Source organism: Callionymus lyra, chromosome 3 (assembly GCF_982586985.1).
Source record: "Callionymus lyra chromosome 3, fCalLyr1.hap1.1, whole genome shotgun sequence".
NCBI lineage: Eukaryota > Metazoa > Chordata > Actinopteri > Syngnathiformes > Callionymidae > Callionymus > Callionymus lyra.
Window position 1 is genome coordinate 14,999,329 of NC_141820.1, and position 26,753 is coordinate 15,026,081.

General features: G+C 37.3%; 1 protein-coding gene across 2 annotated transcripts in view; it reads right to left on the reverse strand.

Moving 5' to 3' along the window:
- Positions 1–26,753, reverse strand: part of syt1a (synaptotagmin Ia) — a 172,088-nt gene that overhangs the window by 120,481 nt on the left and 24,854 nt on the right. For both annotated transcript variants that reach the window (XM_087786560.1, XM_087786561.1), the window contains one exon: positions 13,379–13,431. The gene's annotated coding sequence lies outside the window, so the exon portion shown is untranslated. Of the gene's footprint in view, positions 1–13,378; positions 13,432–26,753 lie in introns of those variants that run through there.

Here is a 26,753-nt window from a genome sequence, read left to right on the forward strand (position 1 = left end):
AGCAGTATCGAAGAAAAGGAAGCGGTATTAAAGTAAAGGAAGCGGTATAAAAGTAAAGGAAGCGGTATCAAAGTAAAGGAAGCGGTATCAAATTAAAGGAAGCAATATCGAAGTAAAGGAAGCAATATCAAATTAAAGGAAGCAGTATCAAAGTAAAGGAAGCGGTATCAAAGTAAAGGAAGCGGTTTCGAATTAAGGGAAGCGGTATCATAGTAAAGGAAACGGTATCAAAGTAAAGGAAGCGGTATAAGTACCGAGTATCGAGTATCCACAATCGAGTAATCTTCAATCGATATCCAGTCCTACACATACTGTAGGTTACAGGAAGATAGCAATAATAGAAAAAATGTGCATCAATATTTTGCTTCAGAAAAGAAAAGGTATAATTTTATGGATATTTATGTTGTTTTCATTATCTTTTTCTGTTCAATTTAGCTTCAACACATTGTTAAAAATGACCAAAAGCGTCCTTGTCATCATCCCTACATTTGTGACAAACAGCTTCCGGATGAGATGGCGACTGACGGACCCCCAGAGTTCCGCCCTCTTCAGATCCATGGTAGCGGAATGAAAGTTGTGTAATGTGTTATCAGTGGCGTCTCGCCTCCGTGGCACAGGGGAAGAGCCACAGTCAAGTTGATGAGCTGGCAAGGGCAGGCCAACTAAAGTAGGCCAACTGAAAGGGGGGGATGAGCAGCTGGGGGGGGGGAGCTCATCGCCATGGTGACGGCAGAGAAAAGATCCAGGTGCACCTGTGTTGCATAAGAAATGTAATCAAGACAATGGTTGATTAAATATTTTTGTTTCACGGGCTGAGAATCCGCGAAGGCATTGTTAAAAACTATAAAAAAAAAGTTTAAAAAAATGGTGAGATTTGAGAGAATTGAAGGGTTATTGTTCACGTCTTAATTGCTTTGAGGTTTAAAACATAACTTGTCCTTCCAGAGCGTGATAATGAAAACGATGGAAAATTTAATTGGAACGGCCTCCATTTCAACAAATCTGTTTTACTTCTCGCTAAAGCCCTCTCGGCTATAACGCTTTGGTTACATGTAAAATAGGGTTTTTGTTTAAAAATGAATAATCTTCCCCAGTCTACCCTTTTTTTTTATTTTTAAACCCTCCGACTTTGCCTTCAAAGTTCTCCACTGGTTCTTCTGATCGAGCCTCACTGACCTCAGACGTGTCACAACGACAGGATGTTCTAGTGACGTGTATAATTAATATCATTAAGATAATTATTATTCTGTCAATTCTGACAAATCTGTCGCTGTGATCATTTTTTAAAGAGGACAAGGTAAGAACTAGAAAGAATTCATCGACTGAAGACAATTGTCATTCGAGCATGGACTTCATTTTCAAAATAAAAAAAGTTGTCTTATTGTTTCAAGCACTGGTGAAGCTTCATGAAGCAGTGTCATTATTTTAGAGTCCACTAGATGGCGGCCTGTGCACAATCTTTCTCTGTTGTTCTAAGGAAACATCACATCATTTTTAAACGGATGGCGCCACCTACTGACTTCTAAACAACATGACACTTCATGAAGCTTCAACCCCTTTTTTCAGCCATATTGTGTATTTTTTATTTTCCAGAACATTATTGCTTCACATTAATAATGTGTATTTTTTTTAAAAGAGTTTGAAAAATCATTCAAATGAATTGGCTCGAAGGGACAGCAGCAATTAAAGAACTTGCACAACACACATAAAAGATCCAGAGCGAGTGCTGCACTAGAGTGAATGCCAAATCTTCAAAAGATTTGTGGATCCAGACGGTAGTTTAGAAACAAACACTTTTTGCAATTATTTGGTCAGAGAGGGTGTTTTCATATGAAGTAGAGAGATTTTTTGAAGTAACCAGGAAGATTAAACTGACACAACAAGAGCCTTTATCATGTGTTTTTTTTTACTATATGCACATACAGTATGTTGCAACTGAGGTTCCTAAATATTGCAGTAACACTGCTTTGACACAGTTTAAACTTGACACAGAAAGATTCTTTTCAAAGTAATCAACCATATGACGGTTGTTAACAGCGCTCATTTTCTTCGTCCAAAAAGACAAAACCTAAAAACGTCCAATTGACTCCATGCTGCTCATCTGTAACGTCCATCTTTCATTGAAGTCCTGACATGAGAATTTTTTGGAGAAAATGTCAATATTTTACCCCTTTTAAAGCAGAAGCTAAAAGGCTAACATGCTACACAGACAGGAAACTCCGGGGGAATCTCAAACGAGCACTCAGGTCGTTGTAATAAACTTAAGCAATTACCGTATTTTCCACACAATAAGGAGCACTTAAAAGACTTTAAATTTCTCAAAAAACGACGGTGCACCTTATAATCCGGAGCGTCTTATATATGAACATTACCTGGTGGGTGACTTGTTTAAAAACAGTCACATGACAGAATTACTGCCATCGTTTTGAGTGAGTGTGTCTTGGTTGTTGGCAGTCAAACGTTTGACTGTATATTTTATTCTATGCGCCTTATAATCCGGTGCGCTCTATTTATGAAAAGAGTTCTTAGATAGGCCATTCATTGAAGGTGCGCCTTATAATCCGGTGCGCCTAATAGTGCGGAAAATACGGTACTATAAATGAACAACCAACTTAAATAAATACTTTGATGAATCTAAAAGTATTCATTTACAACTGTTCATGTGACGCAGGAAAGGTAACGGATCGAAGCTCTTTTGCACGTCTACCTCTATTCATGATGTTGTTCCACATATATACAGACTTGTAAATTTGGAGGTGTGGTTAAAGAGCGCCTAATGCACCTCTAGAACTTCAACCTTAAGACGGTCAAAGCAACTGCAGGTCACCTAAGAGGTTCGACTCCGAGGGCATGAACACTCCATTGATTTTTGACTCTTTCGGGTCACAACCGGACTGTCATTTGCTCCTGCTGCCTTGTTGCTTTCATAAAAAAGTATTTGCCCTGAAGCATAACTGCTGCACATTTCACCCACAAACCTGAGAGGACGAGGTGTGCTCTGGAAAAGAAAAAAAAAGCACTAAGTGCCGTCATTTTCCTTATTTTTGGGCAGGAAAGAGAGGACGAGTCCGCGGTGCCAGGTTGTGTCAAGCTTGAACCCTGCTGGGACAATTACGCCGGTGGAACTTGAGTGCTTTTTATGCACTCTAGAGGTAAAAGCACTGTTGGGTTTGTTTGGCCCCTATGAGAAGGAGCCATCATGAAGCAGCAGGTTCAATAACAGTGCCATGTCAACGGCGTATGGATCCTCTTCCGAGCGCGCTGTAGGCCTCCGTCTCTGAATTGACGAGCGCATAATGTATTCAGAGATAAGATTTTTTTTTTTGCTTTGTATGGCAGACTTAGTCATCCTATCTGTTTAACAAAGCAGCTCATCAGCACAGATTTTTATTCTTAGAGGTGTGAAGATCTGCCGGCAGATTTCAGAAATAGCGCTTTTTTTTTGTTACCTAGCAACTCGTTTGGAGCCTTCGTTGACATGGTGCTAAAGGAAAAAGTTACTCAAGTGAAATGACTAACTTAACAGATGAAAATGTATTACAATCTTTTTTTTTCTAAATCGATACACTTAAATATCGCATCCTTTTTTTTTTTTTACAATACTATATTGATATTCAATTCATATTCTATTTCATCATAGTTTCTTATGATGATTTATATTTCAATAAGGTGTTTACAAAAGAAAACAATTTAAAAAAAAAAAGTATTTACAATTTACATGCAAATATTTACACTGTTCGTTCATTTATTTGTTGCAATTCAACTTCCGACCAATCATTACGTCCCCCCGCATCTATGGGAACAATGAAATCCTGCAAGATCCCGGAGATGACTGAGGACGAGAGGACACAGTGGACTCCAGACGCTTTTAAAGCTGATGTTTGGTGACATTTTATTTTATAAATAAAAACGGATTAGGACTCTGTCAAGAGTCATGAGATCTCTAAATTCTGCAACATTTTACAGACCAAGTCTGGTTCTGCTCGAGGTTTCTGCCTTCTAAAAGGATGTACTTCCTCGCTACTGTCACGCTGTGATCCGTTGTTGAGTTGCTAGGATCTGTTTTTAATTTCCAAAACAGTCTTACTTAAACTGTGTGTCTTGAGATAACTCGGTTATGATATGACACTTTAAAATAAAGTAATCGTATGGGAACAAATCTAGAAAATGACATCTACATAAAATAAGAGGCAGAAAAACTTGTGTGGTGGGGGAGGTGACAGCGAGTCACGCCGACAGAAGGTTGATCGGTGATTGAACACAACAAACAGACACCCAGAATTAGACCACCGTGTTCAATTTACAGCCGACTGTGAGCCAGCCCAGCGTTAAACAAGCATCTGGGTCCTTTGGCTCAGGTTGCCATCAGCTCCGAGGAGAGACTCTAATCCTTTTGTTAGCCCCAACACCATGTTTGAGGTTCAACACTGTAATGTCTTCATCTAAAATGATGCACTATTGACTGCTTGCCAGAGAGTCGCTTGCTTTGCATCATTTGTAACAGGTGAGGGCAGAAAACATTCTTGATACGAGCCAAAAAAAGTGAAGATGCCCGACCATATTTTCCTCCCGTTTATTTATTTAAACCTTCAGCTTTTGACAAAAACTGTTTCCCGGCGTTGATATGTCGTCCACAAATGTAAGAAGCCACAGGCCATTTCAGAGAAAGAGCATTAAAAGGGTTGTTTTTCATCAAAAACCATGCCTTTTGGTGTCAATAATCTTTTTTTAATGAATATCTAGTGAAGCTTCAACCCCTTCCTCCAAAACAACACACACCACAGGACTGTGGTTATGAACACATTAAAAGGCCTCCAAGAGAACAATAATGAATTTGCCACAGTGGGTCGGAACATTTAGAGACCGTTAAGTGACTCCCTGGTACTTTGCTTGAAAATCTTCAGATTATGGATGATGAGTCTGAGTGGAATGAAGATTATCTTCAATATTCTTTTGATCCACTTTTTCTTCGCTTTGATTTGAAATAGTTGTGTTTCAAAATACCTAATTATACAGTTGTATCTCGCCATATCACCTATCACCATACCTTTTACAGTTTCGTTGTGGGGGTGGGGGGTATCCCAGTTTATTTGGGCGAGAGACAGGGGACACCCTGGACAGAATGCCAATCTGTCCCAGGAACACATGGACATACACACATTTATATACACACTCTTTATGGTCATAAATGTAAAACTGGAGAACAATAATCGTCTGCAGGAAGCGATGTAAGAGACGAGGGTTGGGAGGTAGCATGGTCAGAGGAGCTGTTATATATTGTAGCGTTCCAGACTGACGAGGCTACGCCAGGTATTTTATATAATTTTAATCTGTAATTTAGAAAAATATAGCTACAACAACAACTCTTTCTCCTTCACTGTTGCCACTGAATCCAACACACACTTCCTTCAACTCAATCATAGTCAACGAGGAACCACTGTATATAAAAACATTTGCAAAACAAGCTATGAAACAGAACAGTTGGAAATCATTTGCAAAAAATAATCTTAGCAATTTTTTCAGACTGACTTGAATTTCTTAAAGTATTGATGGCCACTCATTTCTCTTAGCTGATTGGTTCTTTCCAAAATGAACTATAAGGTTGTCCAATAGGGCCTGGTACCAACCTGACTTCTGCACAACACAACTGATGGACGGCATTAATGAGACGAAGAATTCCACTAAGTATCATAAAAAAAACAAATTTGAAGTACTAGGCTACATTTTGAAGATAATAAAAATAATGACTAAAGACCTCATAGCAGTCATCAGAGAAAAATGATTTTTTTGAAGAAACTACAGTATAAGAAAGAAATGTACCTTTATTTCAAGTCACTAAAATTGTCTTCAACACATTGGACTTGCTGGGCAGGAAGCCAGGCGTGTGAATTAAAATACTGGTATTTCAGCTCGTCTCTTTATACAGTATATTCAATAAAATAGCAATAAAGCGTTCCATTATGTTATATGCCGTAGTCATTCTCGATAACAATTCCATCTACATGTAAACAACAAGACAATAAAGCCAAAAATAGTGCATTTCCCTTAAGAAAACAAGTGTTTTCAATAGCTTTTTAACAGCATAAAAAAAGATAAATTCCCACTAAGGGATGCCTGAAGTGTGTGTATAGTTGAACAACAGCCTCTTATTTAAGGTCCTGCCCATTCCCTGTGATCTGCAGTCAAATCTTCAGCTCAAACAGGCATCCCTGACGGCGATTAAGTCAACAATAGTGGTCTGTTTAAATGTTTCCCAAGCAGATTAATTTTGCTAAACACACAATTCAACGCAATTATGTCGGCCTCAGTGTGTGTCATTATAGCCATGAGAAGGGGAAATGGGCCAAGGGCTGCTCAAACGGCTGAGAGGGAACTCCATTGTTCCTAAAATTCAACCATTTTTTTTACCACTTGTTTAGACGTTTGCAGCGGTTTAAGGTGGATTTTTAATGATCATAATTGTAATAATAATAATAATGGTGTTTGTTTAATGTAAATAGATGGATGGAAAAACGTAAATTAAAGACAGCATTTTAAAATGATCTTGACATTTTCAAATAAATGTTTGTTTTTTCCTGCTGGATGCCACACATGCTCTGATTGTGCCGTTTGTGATCATTGGAAGCGCTTGAATATTTATTAACGCATATCATCATCCTACTCAGAACACACTGAACACTGAACACAATCAATGTTTTTTTCATGACCAAATGTCAGAGCACAGAACTGCCAGTTTACTAATTTACACCCATATTGTGTTTTGCTTTTACCCAAAGATTACCCTACAATCATTCATTTTCTGCCGCTTATTCCCTTATAGAGGTTGTGGAGAGGCTAGGGTCTATCCCAGTTTCTTCAGGCAAGAGGCAGGGGACACCCTGAAAAGGTAACCTGTTGGAGGTTACACAGAGACATACAACTATTCATACCTACGGACAAGTTACGCCATGTTTCCAAACAACCTCAGTATGTTTGTGGATTGTTAGATAAAACCCAAGCAACACAGGGAGAACACCCCGAACTGGGAGTGAACCTGTAACCTTCTTGAGGCGGCGGCACCATATGTGCCCTAATCCCCCTACATTTATGACCGTAACAATTGAACACCTACTATAGAATTTTAGGTTAGTAAAGTGTTGCTTTAAGAAGTAGATCCAGAAATAGTTTGCACAACACATAGAGTAGAAACGAGCAAGAACATCTGCACCACAGAGAGTGACAAGTCTGTGATTGGGAATCTAGATTATGTGATTATGAATCCGTTATCATGCTCTGCTTTGTTCACACAACAAGTCCCTTTTAAATGGAGACTTCCAGGATTGATGACACGCGGTGACAAACCTTGAAGGTTGAGCAATAACAGAAAACTGGGTAGATTGAAGGTGAATCGAATTTAATTTGAAGGTGAATTCAAAATGCATCGCTCTAGACCCGTTGCTTTGGCAAATGCAATGGTAACATCGATTTCCGAGGCACCCTAAACGCACCATCGTCGGCACTGAGGGAGAAGTAAGAGACAACAAGTATATACTTATTGAATATTGTTTTGATTGTTTAAGCGCTTTGTGACCCTGGTCTGGAAAAGCGCTATACAAATAAAACTACTTACTTACTTACTTACTTACCACAAGCTTGAAATAAGATGGATGCACAACGAACAACACATTTGATGCGCCTAAAAAGACACACATTTTTAAAAATCTTTAATGAATGTAATAATTAATTTCAAGGTTTGATTTCCAATATTCGGATTTACCCCCATTTTATTCCAATGGAAATCCTACGAATAAATTGAAGTGCTGTGTCTAAAATACTGAATTATGTAATTTATTTAATTATAATTTGCTTTGCTCTATTGAAAACATCCATTGAGGGCACAGTGTTTTTTTTAGATTCTTAAAATTGTTACAGAGAGTAAAATAGAATTGTGCTTTTAAGGTATTACATTCTCAAAACCAAACTAACTGTATCTAATGATCACATATCAAACTCTTAAAAGTCATATCCTGAGCAAATCGTTTTTTTGATTCCAATCATATTTCGAAGAAGAGCCATTTGTATCGCATCGTATCGTATTGGTAGATATTTTAATCCACATTGTACTTTGATATATTAAAATATATCCCATTTTTGTCTTTGTGATTTTGCTAACAGATGATTAAAAAACCTCTGTTTTGAGGTAAGAAGCACCAAGGTGAGCGACACATCAGTTAAATCATGGCAAAATAAAGCAGCATTGAAATCAAGAGTATCATCATCAACAGGCAACACGTCCTTCTCTCGAGGGAGGGACATGAAAACCAGGCTCGCTCTTTTGCATTTGTCATATCTCCTCCAGCCCACAATGACCGCAATGTGTCTCAGACACTTTGGCTCACAAAGGGAAGATCAACAGTGAGGTGCCATGGGACTTGACGCATGGAGAGGAAATGGCTCCCCAAGTAGCCATTTTGAATACACCAGGCTGAAGTCTTTCATGTGTTGCCTTCTCTTGAGATTATCCAGAGGGATTTTCATTTCCTTTCGACATGGGAGAATCATAAAGCGGCACAGACAGCAGCAGGTCATCTCGTAGGATGATTAAAAAAAATACTGTGTGGCGGCCTCGAGCAGGCGCCTCGTGCCCCAAACACAACAAAGGAAAGAAAAGATTGCCACAGCTCACCAGGCACCGACAGTAAACCAACATGAGGTAAATATACCACCGAGAGGCAGATACTCCAATTTATAAGGTTGTTTTTACTGACACGTTATTTGGATAAAACCAATTTTAAATAACTCTTTATCCATCCATCCATCCATCCATCCATTGCATCTATCTATCCATCTATCATATACATCCATCCATCTATCTATCTATCTATCTATCTATCTATCTATCTATCTATCTATCTATCTATCTATCTATCTATCTATCTATCTATCTATCTATCTATCTATCTATCGATCCATCTATCATCTATCTTATACATCTATCTATCTATCCATCTATCATCTACCTATCGTATACATCCATCTATCTATCTATCGATCCATCTATCGTATCCATCTATCTATCTATATATCTATCTATCATCCATCTATCCATATATCTATCTATCTATATATCTATCGCATCTATCTATATATCTATCGCATCTATCTATCTATATATCTATCTATCATCCATCTATCCATATATCTATCTATCTAATCTATCTATCTAATCTATCGTATATATCGTATCTATCCATCTATTGCACCTATCTATTGTATATATCTATCTATCTATTGTATCTATCTATCTAATCTATCGCATCTATCTATCTAATCTATCTATCTATCGTACCTATCGTATCTATCCATCTATCTCTCTATCCCTCTAATCTATCTATCTTAATCTATCTATCTATATATATATATATATCCATCTATATTTCTATCCATCTATACAGTCACATGTTTCACTTGTTTAAATGTTCCTCACCAAGATGCAGTAAGTCCCTCATCATGACCATGTTCTGAACTTATTACTTTATAAAGTTCTCCCCCGTCTGAAATCTCCATTGTGTCGTGACAACTCCAGCCAGCTGTAAACACACCCCGCTTTCTTTATACAACGAATCCCTTGGAGGTGGAGACTTCATGGGATTGATGACATGTGGTGACAAACTTCGATGTTTGACCAATCACAGCAGAGTGGGTGTGGTAATGGTAAACAAGATTAAATCTCCAGAAAAACAAATAAGTAGGCGGGGCTTAAACACATTTTATAATGTCAATGCTTCAAAAGAAATGAATTTTGTAGAAACAGACCAATACTGATCAGTACAATAGAGGTTCAAGTTCTATTTAAGAGAAACTCACATTTGTTGCCCTTTAAGTTATACTGATTAGCAAAAACACAAATTTGACGATCAACTTAATGTTATATCGATAACTTTATGGATTCTTGTCAGACACGTAGTCTACAAAAAAAAACCCTATATCAAATAATAGAGGTAGCATAACATTATACAGGCTGCAGTCAGTGTTATCGTGCCCTTCCCGATTCACAAGTAAGCATTGGCGACGGAGCCATGGCGAGACGAGGATTTTATTTTACGGGTCAGCAAGCAACATGGCTACTTAGCCCCACACGGAGCAAACTGCAACTGTGCACAGCAACATTTATAGCTGGAGAGGCTGCTTGAGCTGATTACCGACAGTGCTTGAGGTTCATCACTCAATCCACTTCTCTAGGATCCAATTATGTCCACCAATTTTTTTGAATACCAGTTATATTATACTTGCCAGTATATGTCATGCTCCTAGAGAAAGTCAAGTCGTGCCAGGAGGTCATTTCAGATCCTGGCTATGTGTGACTCACGTGTCGTTTGAATAAACGATTAGAGGTCGATTTTATCTCCAGGTCTTGTACTCGTTTCAATATGGACACCATACTTTGATACAACGGATTTTTTTTTTCAAAACACAGGACAGTTGATTCAGAACTCTGCAGCGAGAATTCTAACCCGCTCTAGTAGAAGAACTCACATTTCTCAGATCCTTAAAACTCTTCACTGGCTTCCAGTTTCTTTCAGGATCAACTTTAAAATTCTGGTTCTTACTTTCAGATCTATTCATGGTCAGACTCCTCCTTACATCAGTGATCTGATCCAGCCTTACACCCCAGCTCGGGCTCTGAGGTCTGTGGATCCGAATCTACTTATGGTTCCACGCACACGGTTCAGGACCAGAGGAGAGAAATCCTTTCAGGCTGTTGCTCCTAAGCTTTGGAACAATCTTCCTCTCTCTCTGTGTTTAATGGATCTACTGACTCCTTTAAGAAACATCTTAAGAGGTTTTTATTTGTTCAGGCTTTTCCTTGATTTTCTGGAACTCCTGTTGTGTTATCAGTTTTATCTTGACCTTTAAAGTATATATTTTATTGAATATTGTTTTGATTGTTTAAGCGCTTTGTGACCCTGGTCTGGAAAAGCGCTATACAAATAAAAATTACTTACTTACTTACTAAGTTTAATGATAATTAAGGTAAATAATAGTAAATAGTAGCTAATATGTTTAATAGCACAGCATTTGTATTAAAAGTATAATATGAATATGCAATGGCGTATAAAAGGGTCTCAATAAGATCGCTAATAAAATCAGTGACACCTTCCGAAGTGTGTGATCAGGTATGAGGCAGAAACAAGAGCAGGAGAAGGTGAGAACCAGTGCATCAATCACCGCTGACAGCTCAGACAGACGCAGCGGCTCCACGGCAGTAATAAGACCTGTCGCCTCGGAAAATTCACGTTCGGCTAATGAGTAAAACCCCCAAGAAGTAAGAGACTGTTTTTTTTTTTCTCATGCTCCCTCATTAATGTTAAGGTTGTACATTGTTTAAAAGGAAACATCTAGATGTAGTCAAAGGAAAATGTATATATGCATGAACTCTGTTGATGACAAAGAAAGAATTGTCTGTAATTAATGATCTTATTTATGGCAAATTATTTCAGCTCAATGTAGATCTGGTATCACAAAGTTTGACTGTTGTGAAAAAAGCAAGGGATACAGAAAAATGTGAAAAATAGAACTTAAAAATACAATATTTTTAAGAATATACATATCTTATCATATACAAATCTTTTAACGATATTATATATATAAATTGTTTGTCTTTTAAGATATAATGTTTTATTTCTGTATAATACTCCATAAAACAACTAAAAAATTAAGAATAAGCATGAGATTTAACAGTTTAATTCTAATAATAGTTTATGGATTTTCTTTACATTTATTTTGACGGTCTAACAAAAAAACAGAAGACCAAAGGAAAAAAGTGTGACGGTTGTAACTGAGCTAAAGGAAAGAAGAGATACAGATAAAAAGTGGGAAAAATTGAAGTGAAAAAATAGTAGTATAGTATAAAATGGTTGTCTTTGTGTCCCCTGTGACATACTGGCATCCTGTCCAGGGTGTCCCCTCCCTCTCGCCCTATGATACTGGAGTAGGCTCCAGTCTCCCCGCAGCCCCGGTAATGGAAAAAGCGGTAGACAATGAATGAATAAAGCCATTATACTGTATACATTTTTTTGAGTGACTGACAAAAAACAAGGGAGAAAAAAGAAAGAAAAAGCTTTAACTCAACCAGCTCTATTGTTTAAATGATATTAATACGTCAATGGATATTTCTACGGTGAGCTATCGGTCAGTGTACTTCATCAAGCCAGGAATATCAATATTAGCACAAGGAAACGGCATCATTTGACCGCGTATGTAAAAAAGACCGATCCTCTCATCCTCTTGACTGAACGACCACTCCAGCCCGTCTGATCTTGGCTGACTTCCCTCCATTGAATTACCTCTTCAGGGCTGCAGTTCTGGGGGCCAAGCTGGGGCCTCGGCGGTGAATATTAGATTGCACGCCTCCAGATCTCATTAAAGGAAGCAACAGGACAATGTCTGCATCCCAAATGAGACCAGAGGCCATCAAACATCCCAACTCCCTTCAGGACAAGCTGCTTTGATTGATATCGTGTTCATGCGTCAGAGGGGAAGATGTTGTTCTCGGCGAATATGATCACGCCACTTATCCCGATGGTCGAAAAATATTTTGTGATGGAAAAAAATGCTGTAAACTACACACATTACTCTGCAGGTCAGATAAAAGAATGAGGAGAAACACTGGGAAGCTGCAGAGCTCCACACAAACTGTTCCATTCAACCCAATTTTTGATATTTTTATCTAATGTTTGAATAATGTTCTTTTAATCTATAATAGAAGATACTTTTTTTGCATTTGAAATATCAATGGCCTTATTAAAGGTCATATGGTCAGAAGGTGAGTTAGTAAGTAAGTTCTAGTCATTTGTAAAGTAAGTAAGTAAGTAATTCTTATTTGTATAGCGCTTTTCTAGACCAGGGTCACAAAGCGCTTAAACAATCAAAACTATATTCAATAAAGTATATATTTTAAAGATCAAGATAAAACTGATAACACAACAGGAGTTCCAGAAAATCAAGGAAAAGCCTGAACAAATAGAAACGTCTTAAGATGTTTCTTAAAGGAGTCAGTATAAAGGGTCTTTCTAGACCAGGGTCACAAAGCGCTTTAACAATCAAAAACAATACTCGGTTAAAATACATACTTCAAAAGGCCAAGACACATAAGAAAAACACAATAGTCCCAGAAAATTTGGGAAAAGCCTGCACGAATAAGAATGTGGCAGCATTTTGAAACTAGATCGCACAACACACACTGTAAATTAGAAAGAACATAAGGCAGGTTCCTCAAAATATCTGCGGATCCAGATGGTAATCCAGAGTATAAAGACAAGTGTGCTTTTATTCAATTATTATATATAATATAATATATAACCTTGTTAAGGTTCAATAAAGAATGTTGGTCACTTACATGGTGATGACGCTGTGTTGTTCTTCCAGTCTTTCTTCAATAACGGCAGGAATCTAGAAAGAAGATAAAGTATCCTTAGGTTGGTCTCCATTATTATTTCAAATAATGATACTATTTTGCCAGTAGGATCCTTTAGACATATGGCATAATTGCTTTTGCTAGCAGAGAATGACAATCATCAATCATTATTCCATAAGAGGTTATGACCCAAATCAACACACGCATGAAAATGAATCGACTTAAATACACGTTAAACTCATAATCACTGGTCTAGAGTAAAAGTGCACAAATGAATAATGAGCAAGTATTATTTTACGATGACTGTCCAAATTAGAAGCAAGAATTATAGATATTTATTTAATAATCAGAAATGATTATTGTTGAAAACAGAACATAGGATATTTTTTTTTTTGTGGTGGGAATAAAGAATAAAATAATGAAACATACAATTTGGAGAAAAAAAGTCATTAGACTTTTTTTTTTTACTGAATGAGTAGTTTGATGAATAATACAATGTAATGTGTTCTTTCTTTTTAATTGAGCTTCCTGGAAGGATTGCAATGAGAAAAAGTTAACTTCTTCTAAAGTTTTTTGGGGAACTGAGGTAACTTCAGATCTGCCATCAGTGGCACAGCTTGAAATACCTAAATCTGTGGTACCAAAAACCACTAGGTAACGCAAAAAAAAACTAAACGGTGAACGATATTTTGTTTTGAAAAACAATCAATTTAGGGCCAGTCATTGAAAACCTACATGAAACTGGCCCAGGGTGCAATAAAGGTCCCACTGGCTTTAAATCAGATGCTAGACCTGGTGGACGTTCAATCCATGATTTACTTCATGTGGTCAGTAAGTTTATACTTCACATTCAAAAGAAACTCACATACCCCACCTCTGAGACACGGAAAAGCCAAAACTGATACTCTATAATTGACATTTTGAAAAAGGCTTGAGTCTAAAATAATGCAACAACACAAGAACATTTCTTCTTAGAGAAACTACTGAAGAGTTATTTGGCAGCAAAAACGATAACATGAAATAACAGGAACTGAAAAGAACAAGAGACCACCCACATCAAATCATGGTCCAAGAAAAACAAAAAAAAAAGAAACCATTGCAATATTTAATGTAGTTGGAGGAACATCAGAAGCGCCACACGGCAGCGATAACAAGCTCATATGACGCTGCAGATCCGTACATCTTTTTATTAAGAAGATGACGGGAACATTTTCAACAGACCAATGGCGGATCCGGAGCAGCAGCGGGGACACAAAGCCAATATCCGGTGTGAAGATATCACCCATCGTAGCATGAATCTCATACTCCCGAGAAGAGAAGTGGCGTCTGGTCGGGCTGCTTCTATTGTTCTCCTGAAGCTGTTTGCTTCCATCCCAAACCAGACTGGCAGCTATGACAACAGGCGAATCCGTGGCACAGTCAAAGTTGGCCTTAAAAAATTTGGCAGAGGGATAGAAACCCGGCTGTTAGCAACCAGACAGAAGACGAATACACCTACGTCCTGCCAAACCTTTGCACAGGGGCACTGTGTGTTTTTGTGGGATGTAATCAGACAGCCATATGACACTGTCTGCTTCACCCACTCGTCTTTTTATCTTTTGTGGCCGTGATGACCGTTATATCCAGGGTTTGTTTCAATGTGGAGAGAGTCATTGAAAGTTAAGGCTCTAGATCAGGGGTCGGGAACCTTTTTGACTCAGAGAGCCATGAAAGCAAAATATTTGGAAATTTATTTCAGTGAGAGCCATATAAATAATATTCAGATGTAAGAATCTGTGCTTGACACGAATTCAAGCCCTTTTCCTTTGTTCATCAAAATCAACAAAGAATTCAGACGGGTTCATCCCTTTCCATGCCTCCATTTCAATATGTCGATCATATTTAAATGAAGCACAAGACTAAAATTTCTCCATTTCTGTGATCATGAAAAAACAAAAACAAATGAAAACATGAATTTAAACTAACAGTTTATATTTGTTAATTTTAAACATGTCTGATATGAATCACACAAGTGGATTAATTAAATTTCAGATGAAGTTTAACGAGAATAAAACTGTTCATCAGTAACTTCACATCATCATCGCTTTGTCTGATCGTCTCTGACGTCATTAGAATGTGTGTCTCACCTGCACCTGTTGAACGTGTTTGTGTTTCTGCGTATTCTTATTACATTCGTGAGATAAAGGTAATTTACAAATAGTCATCATGTGATGGTGTATTAATGCAAGTGTGTTTTAAGGACTCGATCACAAAAGGAAAACCAGCATTTGTTGCGCTTTCATTGAAACCTGCAGCTTAACTTTGATGGACCTGACGTCATGTTTCTGTGACTCTCGTAGAGAAGAACCTGAAGCGATCAAACACGCATTATTTTGTCCGATATATTAATTAAAAAAAACAAGCTTATAATTCTATATCGTTTTTCTGAATTGCGTAAAATGACTCTCGCACGTTTTGCTCTTTTTATTCTCGATTCATATGATATTTTCCGTGCATTCTGTGGAAGAGGCGGGAGCTCTGATTGGCTGCTGTGCATGTCAATCAAATTTTCAACCAATCGGCGCAATAACCATTTGATTAATATGCACAGCAGCCAATCAGAACTCTCTTTACTATTTTCTTATATCATATTTTATTAAATCACGCGATCTACTCGCAACAGCTTCGCGATCGACGTATTGCCCACCCCTGAAACAAGTGATAATATTTTATGTTTTATCTGAAAAGCCGAAATCTGCGAGCCAGATGCAATCATCAAAAGAGCCACACCGGACTATAAGTCGCAGTTTTTTTCCTAGTTTGGTCGTGGGTGCGACTGGAGCGACGTATGTGTGAAATCATTAACACATTATTACCGGTATATCATTTCACATGTTATTTTCACACTAAACCGCAAGAGGGCGCTCTAGGCCTGGGTTGATAATTGCGACATAGAAGAGGAAGCGCCGCATCTTCTACCTCTGGAGTTAGCGGAGTTGAACTTCTTAGCATTTTTTATTTTATTTATATATTATATATGTTATGTTATGTTATTTTTAAGTTATTTATGCTATAGTTATCTGAATAACTCTTAATATGTTATGTTAACACACCAGGCATGTTCTCAGTTGTGTCGTGTAACGTAAGCATACCGTACAATTATTCAGCCTGTTGTTGCCTCTATTCTATTTTTATTTTAAATTGCCTTTCAAGATGACATGTCTGTTCTTGGTGTTGGATTTTATCAAATAAATTTCCCAGAAAAATGCGACTTATACTCCAGTGCAACTTATATATGTTTTTTCCTTCTTTATTATGCATTTTAGCCATAGGTTCCCGACCCCTGCTCTAGACTATCATGCTGATGACACCAGTTTAGCCGTTTTTACATCTAAAAACATCGAATTTGTTTTCCCTTCCTCACTCCGAAAAAACCTGTGAGATTGATTCTATCACCTGTAATTTCTGGAGGAAACAGTTGTACTTATTCCACAATGTCACAGAGCTACAACCAACAGTTATTTCACCTCTTCATCCTGCAGGATAGATGGATATAATCAAGTCAATATTTGGGCTTGGATCAGAGATGTCAAACCTAATGACAATACGGGCCAAAATCTAATTGTTCACCGATTTTTTAATTGTTATTTCATCCTTCAAGGCTCATTTTCTCTTTGTTTGTCCTAATTCACCAAATGATTGTGTTTCCTTCAACATCAGATTTACTCTTGCGGTAAATGTATGTTCCTTTTCTTGTCTTAAATACTACTATTTTAATATTTGGTAACATCGTGACCTCATTATACTTTGTTTTTCTGCAATCCAGGAGCCGCGTGAAACTACTTAATGGGACGGATTTGGCCCCCGGTGCCTCAAGTTATGACATATACGCTATAGGACAGTACAGGTCCATGAGACACGTGTTACTGGGCAAAAAAAAACAAAAAAAATTACGTTCTATCTGCCTAAAAGGTGTTTCTTTGGAAAGAGAAAATCGATTTTCTTTGAAATAACATAAGTTTCTTGTCTTGTTAAAATGAGTAAAAGAACAACTTGACACGACAAAAAGTCTCTAAAAGAGAGGAGACACATACATACAGAACACCATCGTCAGCATACAATCAAATATACATAGATGCTACACAAATATCTTGTTGTTACCAGTCCAGAGCTCTTTCTGATACAGTGTTATAGTGATATGTTTTTTTTAATCACTTAATTGTAATTCTTTTGCAGGTCATGCTATTGTATTTTCCTTTTTTAATCGGTCCGTGAATATAATCCTGACTGGTCCGCGGTGCAGGAAAGGTTGTCGACCTCTGCTTCAGGAGATCCTTCCTTATACCGTATTTTCAGGACTATAAGTCGCAGTTTTTTCATAGTTTGGCCGGGGGTGCGACTTATACTCTGGAGCGACTTATGTGTGAAATTATTAAGACATTACTAACGGTATATCATTTCACATGTTATTTTCACACTAAACCGCAAGAGGGCGCTCTAGGCCTGGGTTTATAATTTCTATGTAGAAGAGGAAGCGCCGCATCTTCTAGCTCCGGAGTTAGCGGAGTTCTTTAAAAGTGACACCGAAGATGAAGATTTCATTGTATTTTAGTTATTTGGAGTTACACGGATGGTTTGGTAAACTTCTTAGCATGTTATTTATGCTATAGTTATCTGAATAACTCTTAATATGTTATGTTAACACACCAGGCATGTTCTCAGTTGTGTCGTGTAACGTTAGCATACCGTACAATTATTCAGCCTGTTGTTGCCTCTATTCTATTTTTATTTTAAATTGCCTTTCAAGATGACATGTCTGTTCTTGGTGTTGGATTTTATCAAATAAATTTCCCCGAAAAATGCGACTTATACTCCAGTGCGACTTATATATGTTTTTTCCTTCTTTATTATGCATTTTATGGCTGCTGCGACTTGTACTCCGGAAAATACGGTAACTTATATCCATCTATCTCTCCTAACGTCTCCCAACATTAAAGCATCTCTCACTACTTGTTTATAAAGCTTTCTCTTCATTATAGCTGCTACTCTTCCGTCACAAAAACCTCCAATGTCACTCCTCTCCACCCATTCTTCCACTCCATCCATCTTCCCTTTATCTTTGCCCCATTACTGTGGATGAGTGATCACACGTAATTGATCTCCTCTGTTTCCACAGCAGATTGTATCTAGAAGTTTAAAATATTGCTTTGACCTTATTGTCAAGCCGGGTTTCCATTGCCCTTGAACATTTTCAAAGCTCAATCTCACTAAGAAAACATTAGTCAAACGTTGCTTAAATGTTTTTACCCTTTTTATTATGGTGTTTGTTTTTTTTAGAGGTTCTATGTTATAATGAATTGCTAAAGTCTGGTTGAAACACATTCAGTATGTTAGATATATCTCGTGACATGAGGAGTTTACCATAGTCATCGAACGTTTGGGTTCAATAAGAAGATTTTGATTTTATTCAGTGAAGTTCAAAACGACAAAGCAACTCTTTTAACTGAAAGTTTATATAGTCAACGATCTTGTTTAGCGTTCCCACCTTGACGAGCAAAGCGGCAAATTTTTTCATTTTATATTAAGGTTTGTCACCATGTGTCATCAATCCAGGACGTCTCCACCTCCAAGGGACTCATTGTATAAACAAAGCGGGGCCTGATTACTGGCTTGCTAGAGGAGGAGTGAAGCCATTATTGCATCATAACAGACTTGGCTCTCATAACCTCTTGTTCATCGAGATTGTAGACCAGGGAGACTTTATAAAGTAATAAGTTTAAAACATGGTCATGATGAGAGACTTACTGCATCTTGGAGAGGAAGACTTTAACATTTGAAACATGCGAGTCAAGAGAGCTGGGTTTTCACATAAGTTTACCTTTAAATAATGTAATCTTTACAGGTCACAATATCTATTCTTCAATTTTGACTGAACGTGTTTGGCCACAAAACCATTAGGTTGTTGTTTTTTTCTTTCCATCTCAACATAAAAACAGGTGAAGAACAAGTCGACAATATACAAGTATAGCTGTCCAAAAACCATCGATAGCAATTTGACAGTTAATCGTTAATCAAAAAACTCAAACTCAAATAACTCAATACTTATTCTTTATTATACAAATCAATTTTTTTCGCATCAGGCTTCATCTCGTCAGTGTGTAAAAAGACACAAAGATCATTCCACCAGTCGGTTTATAATCGGGGAAATAATTCAATGTATTGTTAGCGACGCGCTTTTGTGCGAAGAAGAAGAAATGAGTTTCTGCTGTCGTTTATCATATTATTCCGGCTCGGCTTGTCACTCAACATTTCTCTCTCTCTGCATCAAAGGCTCAATAATCCTTGAGTAACAGATGCCGAAAAAAAAGAGGTAAAATAAAGAAAGTGCTTCGGAACAGTGTTCCCAGTAATTACGCTGCCTGAGACGCCTTGGACCGCGTGACATTTGGCAATCAGTCTCTTTGCATAGCTGAAAAAGCAACAGTCACAAAGTGAACACATGCAAATGAACGCTGAAGTTGTGACAAGAAGATGTGAATCTGGCTTCAGTGGTGTGATTTGGGTTTTTGAAGCGAAATGAAATGGGTTAATTAAACGCGGAGAGCGTACAGCTGTCAGGAACGCTGGAGCGCCGCTGATAAACTACACTCTCGAAACAGGAAGACAAAAAACATCAAATCTTGTTTGTTCAAGCAAAAACACTCAAGAGAGAGCATTTACTTTATTTCAGTTACGCGACAAAGCCTCTTTAATCTGTGTCGGGTTTTATTTAAACAGTAACCCAAGCGAGTTTTTGCTGGCTCGACTTTTTCTCACTTGTTAATGTAACATTATGGCACAGATTTTTTTATTGTATCCTGACATTTTGAGGTCAATAAGTAAGTTATTTTTTTTATACCTTGCTCTATGATTCCAGTGTTGTGGATTGACTCAGAGCATTTTTCTTACCAGAATCAACATTTAAGATTTTTAAAATAACTATACAAACAAACCTTTTGAGATATAAATACTGATTTAATTCATTCCATAGTTGACAAACTACTGTCCATCATGGATGATGACATTCTCTGAACACTGTCATCAGTGAGCAGAGAAGCAGAATGAGTGCACGAATGCTCCTCCCATGATGCAACACTAATAGACTCAAGGACAAGGATTCATTCCTCGGGATTGTACAATTCTGAGTTTGGGGGCAGGAGCGGAGCGAAAAGATGATGATATTCCATGTTAACCTTTGTATCATTTGTCTTTGTTACTTTTATTGATCTATGTTCTTTATCTTTAGACTTAGATTGTAACATCTTGTTCTTTGTCTTTATCTCTCTTTGTTCTTGTTCTTATTTTTATTTTTATGAATAATTGCTGTTTTGGAAACAGTCTAATTGGAAAAAAAAACAATTTCCCAAGGAGACCTCCTGAGGGATCAATAACGTTCTACCTAACCTAACCTAGTTCATTCTAAACACGAAATATTAGTTTTGTTGCTACATTTTTAGTGTGAGTAGTGTGATATGTCATAGGTCATGGTATGGAGTTTAAAGTGGATGTATATCTAGGTCTTGGTTTCAAAAGGAAGTGAGTAAAAAACTTAAGAGCTGTTGAGTTTTGAATCAAAATGATCATTTTAGTTAAAGGAATGTTTTGGCCTAAAGACTTTGTACGAATAATGCTATGCCAAATTGTGAAGAAGAACAAAGAGAAGAAGAGGAACAAGAAAAATGAGAAGAACAATAACAAAAAGAACAAGGAGAAGAATATAAAACGACTTTTTAACAACATAAAAAAACCGACAAAAACAAGTACAAAAAAGTTAGCAATTATAGCTGATATAAATTTTATAGAGTTGATTGTGTTCTGTGTTTGAGAAATACTCCTTGGTGGATGTATGTTATGTTCTAGTGCTTTGAACGGCTAATAGGCTCAAAGCTTTTGACTGTATAGTTTTAATCCAAGGAACAGACTAGTTTTTGTAGATGACAATAAGAAGAATACCTAACCCTCCGATTGCTCCTGATTGCTAAGCTGACACTGCGTTACAGCCTACTCCCATCAGTTTGTGCGTATGACTGGGTTACTTATGAAGCGTTTCAGGTGCTGAAGAAACTTCTAAGTACATATTTTTAAGGTAAAAGAAAAAGTTTCTCTTTCGCACCAATTTCTCCGACTTAAGAAGTTGTAAATGCTAGAATGGCGCTAGAAAAGCAGCAACATTCTCATTTCATGGACAGTTCCCTCTGATGGAGGAAACCAAAAAACACCATCATTATCATCAAGCCACCAGGCAGACTCATCGTGAACATTACAGCAGCTTAATGGACAAAAGTCTTTCAAGAAAATTAGGTAACTCTATTAAAACGCAAGCTGAATGTTTTTCTCCTTGATTAAATGAAACGTTGTTTGGTTCCGGCTTGAGTGTTATGGCGGCTCTTCCACGGCCCCGTGGGTAAAAAAAAAGTGAGACGCCCTTGAAACTGGCACTCAAATCAGACGGCATAATAACATTCAGATGGTCTCGCCGCACGACGGTGACACATCACCGGCCTCCGCTGCTCCGTCCTTGAAGATCAGAGCACAACCTTTGAGTCATAGGAACAAGTCAGCATCAACTATAAAATCAATTTTTAAAAAAAATGAAGGCTACCAAACTTCAGAAGATATGAAATAGACGAGTCCAGGGTTGAGCAAAAAAAAAATAGAAATAAACTATGCATTTAAGGATACGAACTGAAGTTCATCAACTTGGTTCATGCAGTGGTTGATACACTGATTATACATTCTTGAAGCTCATCATACTCTCTTCCGTTTCAATGGCGAGGGGGAGTTCACCCTCTCACGCTCTACTATCGCACTCAATAACAGTTCTCAGATGCGCCACTCGGGATAATCGTGCAATCAAATCACATTATATGGTTTCCACAGGTGCTCTTGCGGTGCCGAGCGTTTTTTTTTTTTTTTACGACGGAGCTAATGTGAAGCACACGTGGCTCATTTACCCCGAACATCTTTGTGACTATAATTACTTCTTGACAAGTGGGTTAGTTTTATGTTTAAGTGTTTGGTAATTAAGAAGCTAAAGACGACCATTAAAATAGCCCCTGCGGGGGAGGACGGGCCTTGATGTTTCAATAAATATTTCAGATACGGGTTTGACTCCCCCAACTTTAAGATCCAGGAATTCTTCAACAGATATTTTGGGGGGTCTTTGGTAGTGGAGAGGATTAATTTAATTTGTTTTAGGGTTGCTAAAGAAGAATGCTCTAGGCTTGCCAACATTGTAACTCTGGTGTTTTCTGGGATCTTAACACACTATAGAAAAAGAATGTGATGAGATTTGGGACCATATGGAATGAATCAGAATCAGTTGTTGTTGAGGAGGACGGGCCAAAAAGATGGAGAAGATCACATCATCGAACGGGATATGTTTATTGAAGATAAGCAGTCTCGATCTTTTGTTTATTGACCAACGCCCAAAGCATCATCAACAATACTTCAGACACTTCATAGATCTTCACAGTGGTCCGTCCCTGATAGGAGTTACTTTCCCGAAGTTACATGATTTCTCGACAATTGACCGTTAGCTCCATCTGCGTCACCAGTTCAGATATTTTCCCACTCCCAATGTCCCGAACACATACCAAAAAAAAGGAAGTTCTGGCTCTTCTCCTCGACCCTTGTAAAACTGTCGGTGTAAACACATCTTCTACAACAATCCTGGTCAACAGGCTCTTGGCTCAGGCTTCTGCTGACTCATTAGATCTCTGTCTCTTGACCCTTCGTACAATCTTCTTCCCCAATCGAACGATAACTTAATACAAGATTTAATAAAACGACATTAATTAAATGTTAAACACTCTTTAGTCACATCATTGACAATATTATTTGGAGAAAACAATTAGCCGCTTTTCAAGATTGACATCCAATAGTAACCTAAAAACAATGAGGAATAGAAAAACGACAAATACGTTTGTAGAAATGTTGTTTCTTATCTAGTTATACACAGACAGGCTACTCAAAAAGGTTTAATTAATGGCTATTATTTCATGAATTTAAGTATTAGTTTTGATCACAATTTCTTATTCAATTATTAATTTATTTTTTATATTTGTGCCTTCATTCCTCTTCTTGAAGTCACTACTATGCTACAATTACAATTTAACTGAAAAAGCATTGATGTTTTTCACTATTCCTAAAGATTTCCTTGGAGTAACAAATCATTTCGATGGACTACGACCCAAATGTCTTAAATGTATCCTAATAAATAAGGAGATTAAAATGTTTTCCAATGGAAAAAAAATATTGATTCAGAGTAAACATGTTCAATCCGCCTGATTATAATTGTGTTGACAACAAAATGAACCGAATAAAAGGAAACGCAAAAATGGTTCCGTATTATTCAGAACAAAATACGAAAAAAAGCCTCAAATTCATCCGGCAGGTGTGAGCCAGCATAATCTGCAACTGTGATCAGCAGAGCAAATTTCTCAAGTGTGGTCTTATCAGGCATCAAACTCTCTATGAACACAATTTCGGAGATATGTGGTGAGAGCGTGTGGTGATGCAATCGTTGCGGTCCTGCTCTTTTTTTTTTTTTCATAGCCGATACGAGTCTTTCTAAAGGGCTGTGACCTTAAACGTTTACTGGAAATTATTTTAAAGGTGTGAGGCGGCTTAAGATGACACGGAGAGGATTATCTACTCTGGCTCGGGAACACTGCATGAAATGTTGGTCAAAGCTGATAAATAGGTGAGAGCCTTCTCCAGGCAGGGATTCCTCATCCCCATGGAATTCAATGATAATGCTTTAGATGCCAAAAACTGCGTTAATCACTGGGTTATAAAAAATGACAACCCAGGTTATCTTTACAAATCCTGCTTGTTTAAGTATGATGGATGGAAACAAACACCTAGAAGTAAGACAAGGAAAGAGAGTTTTAATGTCCACTGTTTCTTAAAACAGGTACAATTAATCAATTGACGATTTTGAGGAATATCTCACTGAAACCGCCCCTTTTTAAAGACAAAGAAAAAGCCATGACAAAAAATAAAATGCAACTTAAAAACTCAATACTTCCTCTTCTTTTCTTACAAAGTGAAAGCTATCTTTCTGAGACCTCCTGCATCTGCACAAGATGTTCTTTCTACGAAGGGAGTTAAAAGTTTGAAAAAAAAAAAGTGTCCTTGCTTTTGCATGACTGAATGCCTGACTGGCTATTAAGACTGAACTCGTCTTGTGTGGAACATCTTCTACACAGTTATGACACCTGGGAGACCATAAATACATGTAACAGTCAATCAGAGCACACACTTTCTATCCATTTCGAATTAGCTTGAGAAGAAAATGTGAAATGTCTGTCGATGTTATCAAGACGACCAACTTCTTAGACGCCTTTAAAGAAAGGGAAGCGAAAAGGTATTGAGGTATAATTGGATTTTTTTAATCACTGGACAAATACGTTAGAGAAGCACTGACATATTTGTACATGTTTCTGGCTCTTCCATGTAGTTGCAAATGTGCTGGAGAACGATAAGTGTCCATCAGAACATATGCAATGTGTTAACAAAACAAAAAGGGAAAATCTTGTGATTGTTTTTCAACCACAAATGAATGCAACCGTCATCTCCGACCCACTCTCTTAAACTGATAGAAAAACTATAGTTCTCATCACGGGAAACATGAAGAAGATAAATATTATCAGTTGATCTAAAACCTAAATCGAAGAACGTTAGAGTACTTGATCTGGCACATTAGCTAGTTTTTTTTTATAAAATTAAAAAATCCATTAAAGGAAGACTACGATTACATGTAAGGTTTACAATTTTAAACTAAAAAGCAAAGGTTAGAAGGTAAAAGTGGAGTATTGTTTACCACAAATTCACTGCAATGTGTGAAAACACGATTCAGAACAACCCGCGTCCACTTTTCAATTAGGTTTACGATGCCATTTTTCTCGATGCACCTTGACTCGCCGTGTCCTCGGAAGCCGTTCAATTGCAAGTGGCTATTGCTTTTCTTTTGACGTGTAATTGCGGAGTAAAAAAGATCAATTGCAACGATGCCATGTTTTTCGATAGTGATCGAATACTTTGTCCCTGCTCTGAAGCCATTACCAGTGGGTGACGCTAAACGTTGAAAGATACCAAAGACACGACACCCCTAGGAAGAGGATCCCTGGGTCTCTTAAAAACTAAGCAATTATTTTCATAGAGAGGTTTTCACATTTCAGGAGGCAACATTATTAACACCTGAACAGGGGTCTTCGGACTAGATGACATTTCCAAAGGAAAGTCTATTTTCCACCTTTGCAAGTTGACAGTGTCGCCGAGGGGGAGCAAAAGCGAACTGACAAAGAGTCAATCTATCTGAACTTTATTTGGCCTTTTCAGTCTCATTGAGATTCGAGGAGGCGGGTCCGACGCGTCAACGCGAACAAAATCAATCCGCGGCTTCAGCCTCCGTTTGACAAACGTATCCTGAGAAATATGACAATTTTGTAATGAGAAGGAATCTGTGGGAATCTGTCAAGATTTTAAAGAACCTGGAACCCGAATTTATTCTTTGAAAGAAAGAAAAAGTAGCTTTTAAGGTCTTTTACTTTAACAGAAAACAACTCACATAAAAGTAGATTCAGTGCTGAACACGTATTATATCGGAAACATTGGAGGTAATAAAGAGTTCTCGTCCTTAGTTTAATATAAACATTGTGTGTTTAAGCTACAAAAAAACACTTTTCCACTGTATCATCGCACAAACAACCTGATTGACAGCTTCAATTCCTAAATGGTTCCCACCGTCAATGGATTACAGTGAAACAATATATAAATATAGATTTTCATACATTGTTGCTTTTATATTTAAAGACAAGTTACATTAATATTGACATCTTTGTCCATCTGGAACCCATTCTGTTCGTCAGGAAATCAAGGTTCTTGCATCTGTCTCTGTATTTTGAATGAATTTACATGAAGCCACATAGTATATATTCTGAGGTTTTTCGTTTTTTAATGATTATCTGTTATTATTGATTTAATTACAAAGATGCAATGAGGTTAAACAAATACATGGATTTTATTATTTTATTGTTAAAAAAAATCATGGTTTTGTGCCAGACTAAATTATATTTACCATACTTTAAAAGGAAGTATGAGTCGGCGTGGAATCTTTTTAATGTTTATGTCAATAGATCAAACACTGGCGTCTTTTATAGGTCATAATAAATTGAATATTTATCTACATAGACTAAGAGACACTAAGACTGTTGGGCCACATAAAATGACTTGACACATGTGCTCTTATTGAATAAACATGCTTGGCAACTAAAAGAGATGCAATGTTTGTTTTTTTTTAAAGGTGATAAAATCCAAATAATCACATATAAAA